General features: G+C 36.0%; 2 pseudogenes; one reads left to right on the forward strand and one right to left on the reverse strand.

The window, feature by feature from the left end:
* The first annotated feature begins 14,101 nt into the window (after positions 1-14,101).
* On the forward strand, positions 14,102-14,512 carry LOC141373753 (large ribosomal subunit protein uL24-like; annotated as a pseudogene).
* A 6,066-nt stretch (positions 14,513-20,578) lies between these two features.
* On the reverse strand, positions 20,579-20,758 carry LOC141374447 (U4 spliceosomal RNA; annotated as a pseudogene).
* Between the last annotated feature and the right edge of the window lie 747 nt (positions 20,759-21,505).

Consider the following 21,505-nt stretch of genomic DNA (forward strand, 5'->3'; position numbering starts at 1 on the left):
TTATCCAAAAAAATTAAATACTTAATGCAGTGATATTTACATGCTATAAATATATTAAACTAAATAAGTTTTTATCTTTATCAATCCCATCATCTTGTTCAGAAAATAAACAGAAGCAGTTTTATTTCTACCATTTTTATAATTGGTTGTATTCTTATTCAAGATAACCAAACTATCATGCTATTCTATAACTAAAGGCATTAGGTTTCAAGACATAAAGATTTTTATCAATTACCATTAAAATAATAGTGTTGAATTCTTTCTCATTCTTTATTTTTCAAGGCATCATCTTATATTACTTTAGGATTAGAATGGCCCTTGTACATAACTAAGCTACATATATTAATGGTACAATTTTTCAGTGGTGCTCACGTAAGTCCTTTTACAAGTACAAACTCCACTGTGAAATTATCATTCAGATATAGACTAAAGTGTGTGAAATACAAGATTATACTATTAGCCTTCAAATATTTTTGTGAATTTCTTTTATCAGTCTCTTCTCAAAACATTATCCTAAAGCATCTTCTGTGGAAGAATGCCAGTTTTTATTATGGTAAGTTGGAGTAAATATTTTGGAATGTGAGGCACTCTGTAAAAGGCTGACCCAACAGTGTGGTTCCAGGCAGCCAGACAGCAGCAGGAGATGTCAATATATAATAACATTTAAGAATTCTCATTAGCCATCAGGGAAATTCAAATCAAAACCACACTGAGATACCACCTTACAGCAGTTAGAATGGTAAAATTGACAAGGCAAGAAACAACAAATGTTGGAGACGGTGAGGAGAAAGGGGAACCCTCTTACACTGTTGGTGGGAACGCAAGTTGGTACAGCCACTTTGGAAAACAGTGTGGAGGTGCCTCAAAAAATTAAAAATAGAGCTACCTTATGACCCAGCAATTACACTACTGGGTATTTACACCAAAGACACAGATGTAGTGAAAAGAAGGTCCATATGCACCCCAATGTTCATAGCAGCAATGTCTGCAATAGCCAAACTGTGGAAAGAGCTGAGATGCCCATCAACAGATGAATGAATAAAGAAGATGTGGTCCATATAGACAATGGAATATTACTCAGCCATCAGAAAGGATGAATACCCAACTTTTACATCAATGTGGATGGGACTGGAGGAGATTATGCTAAGTGAAATAAGTCAAGCAGAGAAAGTCAATTATCATATGGTTTCACTTATTTGTGGAACATAAGGAATAGCAGGAGGACATGAGGAAAAGGAAGGGAAAAGTGAAAGGGGGGAATCAGAGGGAGAGATGAACCATGAGAGACGATGGACTCTGAGAAACAAACTGAGGGTTCTAGAAGGGAGGGTGGTGGGGGTATGGGTTAGCCTGGTGATGGGTATTAAGGAGGGTACATACTGCATGGAGCACTGGGTGTTATGCACAAACAATGATTCATGGAACACTACATCAAAAACTAATGATGTAATATATGGTGACTAACATAACATAATAAAATTAAATTAAATTAAAAAAATTCTCATTTAGAGTTTTTTGTTGTTGTTGTTGATTTTATAAGTATAATTAATAAATAAGCTGTTTCAGCTTCCTGCAACCCAATACTCTGCTGTCCAATCTCTGTTCACCTAAAGATGTCACCTTGGGGAAGCTCATTCTGGAATCCTTTTCCTACTGCCAAAACAACCCAGGAGTTTCCATTTCCACTGTTTACTTGGTGAAAACAGACCTGCATTCTCTGGGACAATTCTGAATATACTTTCCATAGAAACTAGGTTATGAGTTGGGATTAGTAACAATACAAATGTTGCCATCAATAATATTCTTCTTTTTTTTTTAAAGATTTTATTTATTTATTTGAGAGAGAGGGAATGAGAGATAGAGAGCACGAGAGGGAAGAGGGTCAGAGGGAGAAGCAGACTGACTCCCTGCTGAGCAGGGAGCCCGATGTGGGGTTCGATCCTGGGACTCCAGGATCATGACCTGAGCCGAAGGCAGTCGCTTAACCAACTGAGCCACCCAGGTGCCCCAGTAATATTCTTCTATAACATCATAGTAAATAGGATTTGTGAACTTGCTTCAATAATTCATTCACCTTTTATGGTATTGTTTATGAGAAGAACTAAAAAATCTGCATTTCAAAGTGCTAAACTTCTCTGGAGGCAGCTTTTAGAACATAACAAAAATGTTAGTGGGGGAATATTCCTAAATTAATATCCAACAATGAGAACCTGCTACTATAATGTTGACCACAATGTAATAAACTATTTTTTAGTTTTAACTGCACTGAATTCAGCGACTGAGAAAATTATTGAGTCTGAGTGTTTAGAGCTGCTCTAATTTCTGATTAGTCCCTATTGTTCTAAAAACATAGGAACAGTGAAATATGTCAAATATACTTGGCTAAAATCTTAAAGGGGGAAATTTTGAAACATTGAAACAATTCAACGGAAAAAAATTTTAATTATGGATAAATTTAATTTACTGAAAATACCTCTACCAAATAACATAGATCATTAAAATTTAACTACTGGGTGGTAGTAGGGGGGGGGGAATGTGTCAATACTATTAAAGGATGAGGAAATTTGGCATTTTTCTTATCAGCAACATACATAAATTAAGAACTTTTTAAAAAAAATCTGGCAAGAAAACACATATTTTAAAGGATGTTCACTAAAGTTCTTCCCATCATCCAAGAACCATGCTACAATCACTTTACTACAACACCTCAGGTTTTGAAATTTTATTAACTGTGAAAGAAATATATTGGGATTATTGGCCAGAACTTGCTACAGTTATTTCTACATCATCAACTCCTCATCCATCAAGAAATTGTCTTTTTTTCCCCATGGAGTAAATTGAAGTTCAGACTGCCTAAATGTCAGTGTGGAAGAGACTTACTTTCTTTGAGATGGTGATCATGTATTTTCACTCTTGCTCATCATTTTCAGCTGTTTGACTAGATTTTGGCACTCTCTTTCTGGAAATGCATGCACAAATGAAGTAGCAATAGAGGACGAAAATGCCAGAGGCTTCTTTATATCACAGAGATATGAAATCCCCAATGTGCTGCAAGCAGTATCTTAAACAAAATAAACTCAAGCATTAATTCACTGAAATAATTTTTTTTTAAGATTTTATTTATTTATTCATGAGAGACAGAGAGAGAGAGGCAGAGGGAGAAGCAGGCTCCCCGCTAAGCAGGGAGCCCAATGCAGGACTTGATTCCAGGACCCTGGGATCATGACCTGAGCCGAAGGCAGACGCTTAAGCATCTGAGCCACCCAGGCGCCCTTCACTGAAATAATTTAAAGAATTTTCTTGGATTGTCCTGATACTTTCTGTGCAAATAATTCAACCTTTCAAGAACATTACTCAGCAACTCTATAGACAAAAGATGACTGCTTGTATTATACGTAGCATATTCCTTGCTTTACAAGTTTTTCTCAAATTATAAGCCTAAGAGTAGCCTTATCACTTAACTGATATGTATCTGACACTTTTGTCCTAATTCTAGAATCATAAAAAGTATTTTTATATTTTGTGATTATGTTTCCTTGGATTCACTGATTTTATTTTTTTTTAGTAAAGTGCTAGCATTTTTATATATTGTGTATGCTGCATCTATTCTTTGAAAATTCAAAGATCATTGACATTTTTATATCACAGGAAACTTTACAGTGTACAATAATTTTGAGGAAGATTTGACTAATTACTTAACTACTATAAAACCCACTATAAAATTTCATGCAAGCCTGTGAAATTCCACGCTGATCATTTTATTAAAAATATAAACCTATACATGAAAGTATAAGTATATGTATACATATACTTATATATACTTAAAATGTGGTATTTAATTTATTATATTGTTTAAGAAGGTAATCCATAATTTAATACATTTCTCTGCATATGGAAAGTAGGAGAAGGTGTTTTTTCATGATATTTAGTGCAAGAGCACAGTGTGTTGTGTTTGTTCAGCACCTGCTGTTCTGCCACATGCCAATCCATGCTCTCTTCACTTGTCACTTGTACAAACATCAAACAGAAGGGACAAAGAGTAGGATTATTTTATTTGAAATATATTTCCTTATTACTAAATACCACTGTAAGTCATTATGAAAATCTACTCATCTTCCAAGTTCTAGTTCATCTCCCACTTTCTTAATGGAGCATTCCCAGATACTAATAATCCTTACTGAGGCTTCCTTTCTCAGAAATGCAATGCTTTTAAGAATCAGTATGCCTTCAAATGTGTCAGTCCTTAAGTATCTTTTTTGGTTGTTTAATTCTAAAATGTTGACTGCATGGTGGTGCTGTATCCCCAACCTATTCTTTTTACCTGGGATTTTGAAGAACTTAATTGAAGTATTTCTTGAGTAGTTCATATATATATATATATATATTTCCCCCAGCTTCATTTGAGATATAATTGACATATATTGTGTAAGTGATAAACAACCTGTTAACTTGATACCATTATATATTGCAGAATGATTATTACCTTACCTTCAGCTCCATCTTATCACATAATTACCATTTCTTTTTTGTGGTAAGAACATTTAAATTCTATTCTCTCAGCAAGTTTCAAGTATATAATCTAGTAATGTTAACCATAATCACCACACTATGCATTAGATCCCCAGAACCTCTTCTTTTATAGCTGGAAGTCTGTACCCTTTGACCAGTATCTCCCCATTTCTTTAACTATGGTCCCCTAGCCCTGGTAACCACCATTCTCTTTTGTTTCCATGAGTTTAGCTTTTTTTTTTAAGATTCTACACAAAAACAATATCATATAATATGTCTTTCTTCATCTGATTTATTTTATTTACCATGATGTTCTCAAGTTCCAGCCATGTTCTTGCAAATGTTAGAATTGCTTCTTTCTCATAGCTGAATAATAGTCCAGTGGCTTCACTAATTCACATTCCCATCAACAGTGCACTAAAATTTGTATGGAACTACAAAAGACCAAAGCTGGAGGCATCATACTTCCTCGTTTCAAACCATTCTAAGTGATAGTAATCAAAACAGTATAAGACTGGCATACAAATGGACACAAAGATTAAGGGAACAGAACACAGAGTCCAAAAATAACCCCTCACATATATGGTGAACTAATATTTGACAAGGAAGCCAAGAATATTCAAAGGGGAAAGAGTCTCATCAATAAATGGAGTTGGGAAAATGATATCCACATACAGAGAAATGATATTGGACTCCTAACTCACACCATTCAGAAAATTAATCCAAAATGGATTAAACACCTAAACATAAAACCTGAAACCATATAACTCCTGAGGTGGGGGAACAGGGAAAAATCTCCTTTACATTGGTCTTGGCAATAATTTTTTTCACATGACATCAAAAGCACAAGCAACAGAGGCAAAAATCAATAAGCAGGACACATCGAACTAAAACACTTCTACATAGCAAAAGAAACAACAAAATAAAAAGAAAACTATGAAACAGGAGAAATAATTGGAAATCAAATAACTGATAAAGGGTTAATATCCAAAATATATAATGAATTCATACAAATAAACAAAAAAACCAACAACCTGACTAAAACATGGGCAAAGGAACTGAATAGACATTTTTCTAAAACAGACATAAATATGGCCAAGAGTTCACACATGAAAAAATGGTCAATATGACTCATGATCAGGGAAATGCAAATCAAACCCACAATGAGACATTACCTTACACCTATTGAGATGGTTATCATCAAAAAGACACGAGATAACCAACATTGGTGAGGATGTGGAGAAAAGAGAACCCTTCATATATACTTTGGAAGGGACAGTGACCAAATGGAATACTCTCAGAAAAAGGTGACCCCCAACCGTAGGAAATCATGCTGGGTGAGAAAATTTGAAGAAACAGGTCAACTTTAGTCTGAAAAGAAGACCCTGAGGACAATCTAATCACTGCATTGTTATCATTTAAGACGTTCTACATGAATAGGAGTCTGGGTTTATTCTGTGCTGCTTCAGAGAATAAGAGATGAACTATTAATATCAATATACAATTACACTTTAGAGGAAGGGGAAAATAGTCTATTATCTAAGATTTAATTAGGTCACCGGACAGTCTAGAAGCTGAACAGTGAACCAAATGAGAAAATGTATCATGAAGGCAGAAGGACTAAAGAAGAAGGCATAAAGACATAAGATAGTCACCAGTCAATAAATGAGTCAATTCATCAATATTCCAGGAAATATCAAGCACCAATAGTGCAAGAATATATGATTTTTCTATTTTTACTCTCTGATTTACCACTGCTGCTTTTAGGCAGACTTAATCCCTCTCCACAGTCCTTCAGAATAAATGAGATTTAAGAGCTCAGTGGGGAACAATAGGAAACCAAGTAAGTCCTATCAACAAGGCACATGGTGCATCAGTTGCTCATCCTCCTCATGGGGCTCAGAAGCACAGTTCAGATATGAAGCCGTATTTTATGAATTCCTGGGACTTACCTCACCTCTACAGGGAATGCAGTTATCAGTGTTCCTGAAAAGGCTTGTTTTAAGGTAAAACCTGAAAAGGAGCTGTGCTGAAATCAATCTTGGCCTAAAGAAAAATAAATACCATAACTAACATTAACATCTTGTACAAAAAAATACTAACAACTTACAAGCATCTGAAGTTTATTTCAGCTGTAGAAAGTCCAATATTCTAGAAATAAATGAATTTAGGGTATTAGGGAAGTAGTTTATAAAGAAAAAAATGCACAAGAAACTACTTGGAAATGAAATTAAAAAAATAACAGTGTTAGCACAGTCTCATTATAGTCTAGGTTTCACAGGTGAAATATTCCAAAAAGAAAATAAGAAATAGTAAATTAGTAATGCAAATGTATATAATTATTAATAAAACATATCTTAGCATATACATACACAAATTACATACACAAATATATCAAGGTAATAATTTAGGCAGCCTCCCTTTAGCACTTCAACAAAGCACAGCAATAAATCTATTTTATATCCAATCTTTCTGTTTTTCTCTCCATCTCTCTTCTCTCTCTCTCTCTCTCTAATACAATTCACTGCTTTTGTTGTTGAGAATTTTTTTAAAATACTATTTCTTTCTTTAATATCTGTCCTTCCATTTTTTTGTAAATAGTTTATTCTAATTAAATCAAAATGCATGTGTACTGCTGCTATCTTCTCATTAAACATTACTTGCTGTTATAAGACATATGGATTGCAATCAAAGATACAAAAATGTTCAATATAATTAATTATTACCACTCACTAGTATGGCTAAAAATAAAATGATGGATCGTACCAAGTGTTGGAGGAAATGTAGAAGAACAAAAATTTTGGTACTTCGAAAAGTTTAACAAAATCAAATAACACCTTAGAGACTCAACAAAAAAAAAGAAAAAAGAAAACAAAATGTAAGAGGGGATAGGTATCACCATGGGCCCTACAGACATTAAAAGGATAAAGTGAGGGGGTGGAGCAAGATGGCAGAGGAGTAGGAGACCTAGATTTCATCTGGTCTCAGGAACTCAGCTGAATAGGGATCAAACCATTCTGAACACCTACGAACTCAAAGGAGATCGAAGAGGAGAGTAGCAACAACTCTCTGAACAGAGAAGCGACCACTTACTGGAAGGTAGGACATGCAGAGAAGTGAATCCGAGGCGATATTCGGGAGGATAGATGGCGGGGGAGGGGCTGCGCCACAGGGATCTGCTGGGTTTGGAGACTCCACACGGGGCCGGGTGCCAGAGATAGCAACGCTCGGTCACAAGCCGGGTGAGCGCGGAGAGCGGCCGGAGACCGGGGACAAGGGAGTGACTGCTTTTCTCTGTGGGCGCGCTGAGGAGCGGGGCCCCGAGTTCTCATCTCCTCCAGGTGGAGATTGGGAGGCCACCATTTTTGCCCTGGTCCTCCAAGGCTGTACCGAGAGCTTGCAGGGAACAAAAGCTCCTGAGATCAAACCCGAGCAGCTTGCTTAGCCCGGACCGACAAGGGCGGGGCAATTCAGCCTCTGGCAAAGACATTTGGAAACCACAGCAACAGGCCCCTCCCCCAGAAGATCAGCATGAACAGCCAGCAAGCCAAGACCAAGTTACCGATCAAGGAGAACGGGAGAACTCCAGCGCTAGGGGAATACTGCACATAGAAATCATGGCTTTTTTTTTACCATGATTCATTAGTTCATCAAAGTTAATTTTTGTTAACTGTTTTTTTTATTTTTCTTTTAGAGCCAAATTTTATTGCTTCATAATAGTTACCCTTATTTTTGGCATATATATATAAGTTGTTCTCTCTTTAAAATTTTGAGATACACTTTCTTCTAACAGATCAAAATATACCCTAAATCACTAGTGTATGGCTCTGTTTTAGTCTCCTGCCTGATCAAATTCTCTCCCTTTTTTCTTTTTTTTTCTTAAATCTTCTTTCTTTTTTCAAACAACTTCTTATCTTATCAAGTCCTTTTATAAAATCTTTTATAATTTTCATCTTTACAGTCATCTTCAATCCCTTCATTGTATCAACCCTTATTTTGTAAATATATGTCTTTCTTCCTTTAAAATTTTAGGAGGCACTTTTTTCTAACAGACCAAAATACGCCCAAAATCTAGTGTGTGGCACTGATCTATGCACTAGCCTGATCATATTTGATCATATTCTGCTTTTTTTGTATTGTTCTGTTCTTGTTTTTATCTTTTTTTTCATTTTTTTCCTCTTTCTTTTTTCTTTCTTTCCCTTTCTTTTCCCCTGGTTTCAGGTCTTTTCTGATTTGTATACAGTATATTTGCTGGGGATGTTGTAAACCTGTTAGCATTTTGTTCTCTCATTCATCTATTCTCCTCTGGACAAAATGAAAAGACGAAAAAAATCACCTCAGCAAAAAGAACAAGAGGTAGTACCGTCAGCCAGGGACCTACTCAATACGGACATTAGTACGATGTCGGACCTAGAGTTCAGAATCATGACTTTAAAGATACTAGCCGGGCTTGAAAAAAGCGTGCAAGTTATTAGAGAAACCCTTTCTGGAGAAATAAAAGAACCAAAATCTAACCAAGTCAAAATCAAAAAGGCTATTAATGAGGTACAATAAAAATGGGGGCACTAACTGCTAGGATAAATGAGGCAGAAGAGAGAATCAGCAATTTAGAAGACCAAATGATGGAAAATAAAGAGGCTGAGAAAAAGAGAGAGAAACAACTACAGGATCACAAGGGCAGAATTCAAGAGATAAGTGATACGATAAGACGAAACAACATTAGAATAATTGTGATCCCAGAAGAAGAAGAAAGAGAGAGAGGGGCAGAAGGTATATTGGAGCAAATAATAGCTGAGAACTTCCCTAATGTGGGGAAGGAAACAGGCATCAAAATCCAGGAGGCACAGAGAACCCCTCTCAAAATCAATAAAAATAGGTCAACACCCCGACATCTGATAGTAAAACTTACGAGTCTCAGAGACAAAGAGAAAATCCTCAGAGCAGCTCGGGAGAAGAGATATGTAACCTACAATGGTAAAAATATAAGATTGGCAACAGACCTCTCCACAGAGACCTGGCAGGCCAGAAAGGACTGGCAAGATATCTTCAGAGCAGTAAACGAGAAAAATATGCAGCCAAGAATACTATATGCAGCTGGGCTGTCATTGAAAATAGAAGGAGAGATAAAAAGCTTCCAGAACATACAAAAACTAAAGGAATTTGCAAACACGAAACCAGCCCTCCAAGAAATATTGAAAGGGGTCCTCTAAGCAAAGAGAGATCCTAAAAGCAGCAAAGATCAGAAAGGAACACAGACAACATACAGTAACAGTCACCTTTCAGGCAATAAAATGGCACTAAATTCATACCTTTCAATAGTTACCCTGAATGTAAATGGGCTCAGTGCCCCAATCAAAAGACACAGGGTATCAGTTTGGATTAAAAAACAAGACCCATCAATATGCTGTCTGCAAGAGACTCATTTTAGACCCAAAGACACCCCCAGATTGAAAGTGAGGGGGTGGAAAACCATTTACCATGCTAATGGACACCAAAAGAAAGCTGGGGTGGCAATCCTTATATCAGACAAACTAGATTTTAAAACAAAGACTGTAATAAGAGATGAGGAAAGACACTATATCCTACTTAAAGGGTCTATCCAACAAGAAGATCTAACAATTGTAAATATCTATGCCCCGAACATGGGAGCAGCCAATTATATACGACAATTAATAGCAAAAGCAAAGAAACACATTGACAACAATACAATAATAGTGGGGGACTTTAACATCCCCTGACTGAAATGGACGGATCATCTAAGCAAAAGATCAACAAGGAAATAAGACACACTGGACCAAATGGACTTCACAGACATATTCAGAACATTCCATCCCAAAGCAACGGAATACACATTCTTCTCTAGTGCCCCTGGAACATTCTCCAGAATTGATCACATCCTAGGTCACAAATCAGGTCTCAACCTCTACCAAAAGATTGGGATCATTCCCTGCATATTTTCAGACTACATTGCTTTGAAACTAGAACTCAATCACAAGAGGAAAATCGGAAAGAACTCAAACACATGGAGGCTAAAGAGCATCCTACTAAAGAATGAATGGGTCAACCAGGAAATTAAAGAAGAATTAAAAAAATTCATGGAAACCAATGAAAATGAAAACACAACTGTTCAAAATCTCTGGGATACAGCAAAGGAAGTCCTGAGAGGAAAGTATATAGCAATATAAGCCTTTCTCAAGAAACAAGAAAGGTCTCAAATACACAACCTAACCCTACACCTCAAGGAGCTAGAGAAAAAACAGCAAATAAAGCCTAAACCCAGCAGGAGAAGAGAAATAATAAAGATCAGAGCAGAAATCAATGAAATAGAAACCAAAAGAACAGTAGAACAGATCAACGAAACTAGGAGCTGGTTCTTTGAAAGAATTAACAAGATTGATAAAGCCCTGGCCAGACTTATCAAAAAGAAAAGAGAAATGACTAAATCCACAAAATCATGAATGAAAGAGGAGAGATCACAACCAACACCAAAGAAATACAAACAATTATAAGAACATATTACGAGCATCTCTATGCCAGCAAATTAGATAACCTGGAAGAAATGGGTGCATTCCTAGAGATGTATCAACTACCAAAATTGAACCAGGAAGAAATAGAAAACCTGAACAGACCTATACCCACTAAGGAAATTGAAGCAATCATCAAAAATCTCCCAACAAACAAAAGGGCCAGATGGCTTCCCAGGGGAATTGTATCAGACATTTAAAGAAGAATTAATACTTATTCTCCTGAAACTGTTCCAAAAAATAGAAATGGAAGGAAAACTTCCAAACTCATTTTATGAGGCCACCATTACCTTGATCCCAAAACCAGACAAAGACCCCATCAAAAAGGAGAATTGCAGACCAATATCCTTGATGAACATGGATGCAAAATTCTCACCAAAATACTAGCCAGTAGGATCCAACAGTACATTAAAAGGATTATTCACCACGACCAAGTGGGATTTATCCCTGGGCTGCAAGGCTGGTTCAACATCCGCAAATCAATCAACGTGATACAATACATTAACAAAAGAAAGAACAAGAATTGTATGATCCTCTCAATAGATGCTGAAAAAGCATTTGATAAAGTACAGCATCCTTTCTTGATCAAAACTCTTCAGAGTATAGAGATAGAGGGTACATATCTCAATATCATAAAAGCCATCTACAAAAAACCTACAGCGAATATCATTCTCAATGGGGAAAAGCTCAGCTTTTCCCCTAAGGTCAGGAACACAGCAGGGATGTCCACTCTCACCACTGCTATTCAACATAGTATTAGAAGTCCTAGCCACAGCAATCAGAGAACAGAAAGAAATCAAAGGCATCCAAATCGGCAAAAAGGAAGTCAAACTCTCACTCTTTGCAGATGATATAATACTCTATGTGGAAAACACAAAAGACTCCACCCCAAAACTGCTAGAATTCATACAGGAATTCAGTCAAGTAGCAGGCTATAAAATCAATGCACAGAAATCAGTGGCATTCCTATACACCAAGAACAAGACAGAAGAGAGACAAATCAAGGAGTCGATCCCATTCACAATTGCACCCAAAACCATAAGATACCTAGGAATAAATTTAACCAAAGAGGCAAAGGATCTGTACTCAGAAAACTATAAAATACTCAGGAAAGAAATTGAAGAAGACACAAAGAAATGGAAAAACATTCCATGCTCATTGATTGGGAGAACAACATTGTAAAGATGTCAATGCTACCTAGAGCAATCTACACATTCAATGCAATCCCCATCAAAATACCATCCACTTTTTTCAAAGAAATGGAACAAATAATCCTAAAATTTGTATGGAACCAGAAGAGACCCCGAATAGCCAGAGGAATATTGAAAAAGAAAAGCAAAGCTGGCGGCATCACAATTCCGGACTTCCAGCTCTATTACAAAGCTGTCATCATCAAGACAGTATGGTACTGGCACAAAAACAGACACATAGATGAATGGAACAGAATCGAGAGCCCAGAAATGGACCCTAAACTCTATGGTCAACTTATCTTTGACAAAGCAGGAAAGAATGTCCAATGGAAAAAAGACAGTCTTTTCAACAAATGGTGTTGGGAAAATTGGACAGCCACATGCAGAAGAATGAAACTGGACCATTTCCTTACACCACACACAAAAACAGACTCCAAATGGTTGAAAGACCTAAACATAAGACAGGAGTCCATCAAAATCCTAAAGGAGAACACAGGTAGCAACCTCTTCGACCTCAGCCACAGCAACTTCTTCCTAGAAACATTGCCAAAGGCACGGGAAGCCAGGGCAAAAATGAACTATTGGGATTTCATCAAGATAAAAAGCTTTTGCACAGCAAAAGAAACAGTCCACAAAACCAAAAGACAACAGACAGAATGGGAGAAAATATTTGCAAATGACATATCAGATAAAGGGCTAGTATCCAAAATCTATAAAGATCTTATTAAACTCAACACCCAAAGAACAAATAATCGAATCAAGAAATGGGCAGAAGACATGAACAGACATTTTTCCAAAGAAGACATCCAAATGGCCAACAGACACATGAAAAAGTGCTCAACATCGCTCAGCATCAGGGAAATCCAAATCAAAACCTCAATGAGATACCACCTCACACCCGTCAGAATGGCTAAAATTAACAAGTCAGGGAACGAGGATGTTGGCGGGGATGTGGAGAAAGGGGAACCCTCCTACACTGTTGGTGGGAATGCAAGCTGGTGCAACCACTCTGGAAAACAGTATGGAGGTTCCTCAAACAGTTGAAATTAGAGCTACCATTCGATCCAGCAATTACACTACTGGGTATTTACCCCAAAGATACAAATGTAGGGACCCGAAGGGGTACGTGCACCCCAACGTTTATAGCAGCAATGTCCAGTATAGCCAAACTATTGAAAGAGCTAAGATGTCCATCAACAGATGATTGGATAAAGAAGAATAGTATATATACACAATGGAATATTATGCAGCCTCAAAAGGAATGAGATCTTGCCATTTGTAACAACGTGGATGGAACTGGAGGGTGTTATGCTGAGTGAAATAAGTCAATCAGAGAAAGACATGTATCATATGACCTCACTGATATGAGGAATTCTTAATCTCAGGAACAAACTGAGTGTTACTGGAGTGGTTGGGGGTGGGAGGGATGGGGTGGCTGGGTGATAGACATTGGCGAGGGTATGTGCTACAGTGAGCACTGTGAATTGTGCAAGACTGTTGAATCACAGATCTGTACTTCTGAAACAAATAACGCAACATATTTTAAGAAAAAAGAAAAAGAAGAAGATAGCAGGAGAGGAAGAATGAAGGGGAGTAAGTCAGAGGGGGAGACGAACCATGAGAGATAATGGACTCTGAAAAACAAACTGAGGGTTCTAGAGGGGAGGAGGTAGGGGGATGGGTTAGCCTGGTCATGGGTATTAAAGAGGGCACATTCTGCATGGAGCACTGGGTGTTATGAACAAACAATGAATCATGGAACACTACATCAAAAACAAACGATGTAATATATGGTGATTAACATAACAATAAAAAAATAAAAAAAAAAAGGATAAAGTGAGCTCTTCCCTTTCGTGGCCATGGCTGAAAGCAGCCAAAATGAAGTTCAGTCCTTTTGTGACTTCTGACCAAGAGCTGGAACAGTAAAAGACATTTAAGTCTTCCCACATTCACAGGAAGATTGTCTTCCCCTCTTTCCAAAGAGCTGAGATAGAAGAACAGTGTTCGATCCATGCCCATCTGAAAGGTTATGTGAGGACACTACAAAGGTCAGCAAATTGGTAAAGAAATCTAAGTTTACAGGAAGAAATACATCATCTACATGGAACGAGTGCAGTGAGAGAAGCCAGATGGCATGACTGTCCATGTGGGCATTCATCCTAGCAATGTGGTTACCACTAGACTAAAACTGAATAAACACCACAAAATGACCCTTGAACATAAAACCAAATTTTGCAAAGTAGGAAAGGAAAAGGGCAATATTAGGAAGTAACAATTGAGAAGATGTAGGAATAAAGTATCTTATATATGACTTTAAATAGAAACTGTAAAAATGAAAAAAAAGGATAAAATGAAAAATATTATGAACACTTTCTTGCAAGTAAGTTCTATAACTTGAATAGAATAGACAATTCCTAGTAAATACAGCTCACCAAACTTAAAGAAATAGAATGTCTGAATAGCTATATATTAAAAAAAAGAAGTCATAATTAAGTTATTCCCACAAAGAAAATATCAGGCTCAGATGGTTATAAACTATCCAATTTTTAAAAAATGGAACAGATTATATAAAAACTCTTTCAGAAAATAGATGGGGAAGGAACAAAGTTTATTATAAGGAAATACATTTGTGTCCTTTTCATCCACAAAAAATAAGAATAAACATCTGAAATGATGAACATGTTTCTGCTTAAATTTTTTCTCATGGTTTCAGGAGTAGGTATTTTTCTAATATTTGTTCTAGGATACATTTAGAAGCATCAACTGTGGCCTACATTTTACTTTGGTCTGTATTTTGTATTTACTGTTAGGTTAAAGTGTTGAGAGATACATACAACTTATAGTTGCCCTTTGATAAATGTGGACAGAATGAATGCTGTGAAAAGGAAAGGGAATTAATAATTGGTTGTGATAAAATCTTTCATTCTATTGTTGGTGATTATTAGGTTAATTATCATGAGAAGATTAACACTCTCTAGAAACCTGAGGCAGCCCATAGATATCTCTTCACTGAAGTACTATAGCAAATAACTAAATTAATTTCATTCAAAATATATTCATTCAACTTTTTTCTGACCAATTCTTACTGGGAACTGAAGATATCAATAAAAAACATAGATTCTTCTCCCACCCCCAGTATCACAGATATTGTTTAAGATAAGATTAAGAGATATTTAACTTTTTCTTTTTTTTTAAAGATTTTATTTATTTATTCATGAGAGACAGAGAGAGAAGCAGGCTCCCCGCGGAGCAGGGAGTCCAATGCGGGACTCATCCCAGGACCCTGGGATCATGACCTGAGCCGAAAGCAGACGCTTAATGACTGAGCCACCTAAGCGCCCCATATTTAAATTTTTTTTTAAAGATTTATTTATTTATTTGAGAGAACGAGAATGAGAGAGAGAGAGTACATGAGAGGGGGAAGGGTCAGAGGGAGAAGCAGGCTTCTTGCTGAGCAGGGAGCCCTATGTGGGACTCGATCCTGGGACTCCAGGATCATGACCTGAGCCGAAGGCAGTCGCTTAACCAACTGACCCGCCCAGGCACCCTATATTTAAATTTTTTAAATAAATCCTATAACATGCATCTACATGGAAAAGGCAATTCACCTCAACCGGAGAAAATCAAGTCAAGATTCAAGTCAAGAGCTAATCCTGTTGAAAACACAATTTATTAATGGTTTCAACTTTTAAAAATTGTTATAAAAATATTTTTGACAGTTGAAAAAATATTGAGTGCCTCTCATAAATATCTTGCATAACTTTATTTAGAAAGTATAGTTAATTTTTGCATAATATTAATGATCTTTGTTAGAAATGTTTTTGAGGACAGAATAGTAACAAAAATGAGGAATAATGTAGTTATTTCTTTTTAGCTTAATATTCTGATTGTTTTTAATCTTCCACTATTAGAAATTGTACTACAATTTATATATTTATGTATAAACTCTCTGTATTTCCCATTTTTGATAATATTCCAGAATAGGATTAGGAATATTACCAAAATTTAAAATTAGCAGGATAAAGGTTATAACACATTGGGGGGTTCTATGCATATTGCTAAAGTGATTTATTTCCTAGTAACTGTTAACCAATTTATAGTTCCATCATCCAACTAATTGCATTCCTATCAAAATTAAGAATTTTCACTCAAGGGACACCTGGGTGGCTTAGTCCTTAAGCGTCTGCCTTCGGCTCGGGTCGTGATCCCAGGGTCCTGGGATCGAGCCCCACATCTGGCTCCCTGTTTGGCAGGAAGCCTGCTTCTCCCTCTCACACTCCCCCTGCTTGTGTTCCCTTTCTCGCTGTGTTTCTCTCTGTCAATTAAATAAATAATCTTTTAAAAAAAAAAGAATTTTCACTCAAAATAATATTGTGTAGTTTATAGAATAAAAATATATGTAATAAAGGCAAAACACAATATTAATGATAGAGGAAAATTTTATCACTATAATGTGTTAATCCATCAACAAAGATAAAGAAAGGAGATTTAGCATAGGAATGGAGAATTAGTAACTGCTAGCTGTGTAGAGTTAAGAAAATTAATGCATAAATAACATTCTAAGTTTCAAAAAACATTACAGTCAATTGAATATTTTTATAAATCACTAAGATCCAAGCTAGAAAGCAGTATGTCCTATAAGGTTAAAATAGATATATGATCACTGGAGAGGAGACAATACTTCAAACTTGGACTATGGAAGGTTTCGTGGAAAAGATGAAACTTGACAAGACTTAACAATCTCATAGGATTTTCACTGTAAAACATTAGAGTGAGAATATGTGATTTAAAAAAATAGTAAATTTTAACATACTGATAATATACAGCAAATGTTCAGTTTAGAGAGGCATTTGAATGTAGAGGTTAATGGCACAAATCTGGAGAGAAATGCTCTCTTCAAATCCTGCTCAGCTAACTTTTATCTCTGCTAGAGAGAAACTTCTTCCAGCACTTTCTGGGTATAATCTGAAACTAACCTCCATACTTCTAGGGCAAAGACAGACCACAGAAAAAGGCAGACCACTTCATATTAGTAGGCAGCAGGTTTAATAAGCCAGGGGAATTACTTATGAGGCTTAAGTCACGTTGCCACAAGACTGGTAGATCTCCACACCTGCCCACCAGAATCTTCAACATTCATATAGAGGCTTTAACTGCATTCAGTCACGTACCCTGTCTGAATAACCTCAATATCACATTTCTATCTCAAGACATATACTTGGAGGTGCTTCTGGGAGTGGGGAAGGCAAGCAGAACACATCCCAAGGATAGGGAGTCTCCAATTGCAAGGGTCCAGCTTGCGGGTCAACTGGTGGTCACATTTTCTTTATGACCTCCTCCAACAATCTGTGACTTTAAACAAGTTATTTAAGTAATCTTTGTTTCAGTTACCTCTTATATAAAGTGGTGAATATAATAGTATCTGCCTCTTTGAATAGGGATTAAATTAAATGAGGATTAAATTAAATTTAAATAAGGATTAAATTTAAATGAAGATTAAAATTTTAATACATGTGAAGGGCTCAGAATAATTTCTGACAAATGTTATATATGGCTGGACATTTATTATTATTACTACTGTCATCATCATCATCAATGTGATTATTACAAATAGATAACCAGTAAAAGTAAAATCAGAAGATATATTTTAACCTAATGGAAGGCCTGGAATAACAAATTAATTAATTTAAATGATGTTCTACAGGTAATGGAAAGACATTAGAATGTCTTCAATAGGAATATAATCAATTAAGAAATGGAATGAATGTAGCAGCAATGGAATAAAACAATGAAAAGAATACAAATGTCATTCTCATCCATATTTTTCCTAGCATACACCTTTAGCACAAATTACATAGCAGATATTGTGCATGCAAAGGAGATGATTATCTCAGACAGTTCTTTAGAAAAAATAGGCATCTAAAGGTCCATTGAGACTTCAGGTCATAGAGCAAGAGAAAAATGGAACCAATACAATTGCTGTTCAAAATGTAAAAGTTCCAGGGGCGCCTGGGTGGCACAGTTTGTTGGCCATTTGACTCTTGGTTTGGTCTCAGGTCATGGTCTCATGGTCGGGGGATCGAGCTCTGCATTGGGCACCACACTCAACATGGAGTCGCTTAGATTTTCCCCCCTCCCCTGCTCCTCCCCTCCAGCTCTCTCTCTCTCTCTCTCTAAAACAATAAATAAATCTTTAAAATATGAAAGTTTGGGGTGCCTGGGTGGCTCAGTCAGCTAAGTATCCAACTCTTGATTTGAGCTCAGGTCATGATCTCAGGGTCATGATCTCAGGGCTGTGAGATCGAGCCTCGAGTCCCACTCCATGCTCAATAGAGAATCTGCTGGAGATTCTCTTTCTCCCTCTGCCCCTCCCCTACTCCCACGCACTCATGTGGGCTCTCTCTCTCTTTCTCTCAAATAAATAAATAAATCCTTAAAAATAAAATAAAGTAAAATGTAAAAGTTTAGAGGGTGTCTGACTGGCTCAGGTGGTAGAGCAATTGCCTTTTGATCAAGGGGTTGTGAGTTCAAGCCCCATGTTTGCATAGAATTTCCTTAAGGAAAAAAAAACTTTAAAAATTCAAAGTTCAAACACTTTAATACTTTATAAATGTTATTGATTCCAAGATGTAACTGCTGAAAACCTAATTCTCCAAAATCTACACCTATCTGTACAGCAGCACTTAACAATCACTTTGATGTTCTTCAGACACCCTCCCTTTATTTTTTCTCTTTAAACAGATCTTTTCTTTTTTTTTTAATGGCATTTACATACACTTTTCCTCCCCTCTTTTTTAATAGAATATGGCTTCTAAAAGAGCCTTTACCCTTCCTGAGACTTGATCACTGGTTATATAAGTCCTAACTATGTTCCAACAAAATGTTGCTTTGAAAACCTTAGATTTTATGACACAGTAAGAGAGTAAATGAAATTCTCCTAGGTTACTTCTTGGGTTTGGAAAATAAGCATAAATCAGAAGTAATCTTATTGTCACCAATATCCACACAGAAAGCAAGTAGGCTTTGGTCTTTTCTTGTGGCTCCTGCCTTTATTATTTCACATGCTGCATATAAAAGCTAGAAGGTCTCTCTTAAAAGAGAAAAACTAAAATTACAACATTAAAACATATATAATTTCTTTTTTTCTGGCAGACTGCATAGTTTTGAAAACTAAAATGGCCTGATAATTAACTCAAATATAAATTAATCTAACTAAAAAAATATTTAGTTGGTCCAATTATAACAAATGAAACAAGCTAATGACATATTATTAAATTTTGAGTTTAATTGCTCCCATTGTTAAGCTGGCTGCTTTAGTGTAAATAAATATAAATTAATGTCATTTTATGAAAATCTACTTGTTAAAATGAATTAAATTTAAGCATTTATATGATTTTGAAATATCTAATACTAATATTAGCAAATAAGGATTATCCCTTGTTAAAGAAAAAAATGGTATTATCTATATAACAAATTATCACAAGGAAAATAAAGAAATTATAAAGAAATATTTATTATATATCTTGAGGATGCCATTAAATGCAAAAGCTCAAATTGATTGGAGGACTTCCACTTCTGGAAAGATGAAGTAGACACACTTTCCTCTATTTTTCCTACCAGTACAACTAAAAATCCTGAATATTATATACAAAACAAACATATGAAGATTCTGAAAAGTGGAGAAAAGAAATCAACTCAACTAGGGATCCTGATGCCAGAAAGATAACACTATGTTGTGCTCCTTGGAAATTCTTTTTGCCTCTTATACCTCAGACATGGAGCTAAGGAAGCCAGCAACCTGGAAATGACAGCAGACATAGAAAAAACAAAAATTTCCAACAAAAGCCTGCTCTAGTAAGAAGAAAATTTTTAGACAATACACAATATACTCTGCTGAACACCATAAAAACTGTTGCCCCACTACCAGCCATGCCAACAAAGCCCAAATGGGGAGTTTAGACTTCATCCTCACAAGGGTATAATGAGATATTTGAACACCCCCACCAGGATGGTGTCAGAGACAGCTCAGTAAGAGTCTGGCCTTTTACCATGAGGACAATCCCAGTGTGGTATCAGTGGAGAATACATACTAAGACAGAAATCCCATTCCTGCCAAGTGGCAATGAAAATACCTACTGCCTGAGTATAGCAGAGGCCAAGCAGTGAATCTAGACATTTAGGTCTACCTGGAACTGTCAGAGTGGTGTTCCCCTTCCTCCTGGTGAACTGTCAAATAGCTAGCTAAAATAAAAAGTTTAGAAAAGATCCAGTCTTATGATATCCAAAATGTCCTGGTTTCAGTAAAAAATAATCTGTTATATCAAGTAACAGGAAGATCTCAAAATGAATGCAAACAATCAATAGATGCCATCAAAGATGACAGTAATGGCAGAATTATGTAACCATTATTTTAAAGCAGTCACAATAAAAGTGCTTCAATGAGTAATTATGAGCATCTTTGGGAAAAGTTTTCAATTAGCAATAATTGTGCCTCGGATAAACCTCATTGGCTACGAGCATCTTTGAAACAAATATAAAAACAGAAAGCTTCAGCAAAGAAATAAAAGGAAGTAATCAATAAACAGGAACATAGAAAAATAGAAACTAAACAATGTGAGCAAGAGAGAAAATTTAATTAAAAAAAACAGACTAGAAACCCATGCAATTATATTTATGATATATAACATATAATACATAATATATAAAATATATAAATATATATTTATATATAATATATAAATTATATAAAATATATATAAATATATATATAATATTCATGCTATTAGAGAAAAAGATGGTGGGGATAAAAAAATGAATGTATTTGAAGAAATAATGGCTAAGAACTTCCCATTTTTGACAAGAGACATAAAGCTACAGATTCAAAAAACTAAACATGTTGATTACATTGGATTGCTTCTTTGATGGAAGGAGCAGTTTTTTGTTCTTACTGAACACTTACTCTTGATACAGTTTTGCATTTCCCGCATGCAATGCTTCTGCAAAACCTACTATCTATGGATTTATAGAATTGCTTATCCATTATTATGGTATTCCATCCAGTGCTTCTGATCAAGAAACTGTTCAGAGAAAATGAAGTGCAGCAAGGGGCCCAGGCTCATGAAATTAACTTGTTCCAGTCTTACCATGTTCCCCACCACCCTGAAGCAGCTGGCTCGATAAAACTGTGGAATGGCCTTTTGAAGGTTCAATTATAGTGTCAGAAAGATGGCAAATATCTTGCAAGGCTGGGTCAAGGTTCTCCAGGAGATGGTAAATGTTCTG

The sequence above is a fragment of the Callorhinus ursinus genome, unplaced genomic scaffold (genome assembly GCF_003265705.2).
Source record: "Callorhinus ursinus isolate GAN/ISIS: 27379988/994484 unplaced genomic scaffold, GSC_fseal_2.0 scaffold1, whole genome shotgun sequence".
NCBI lineage: Eukaryota > Metazoa > Chordata > Mammalia > Carnivora > Otariidae > Callorhinus > Callorhinus ursinus.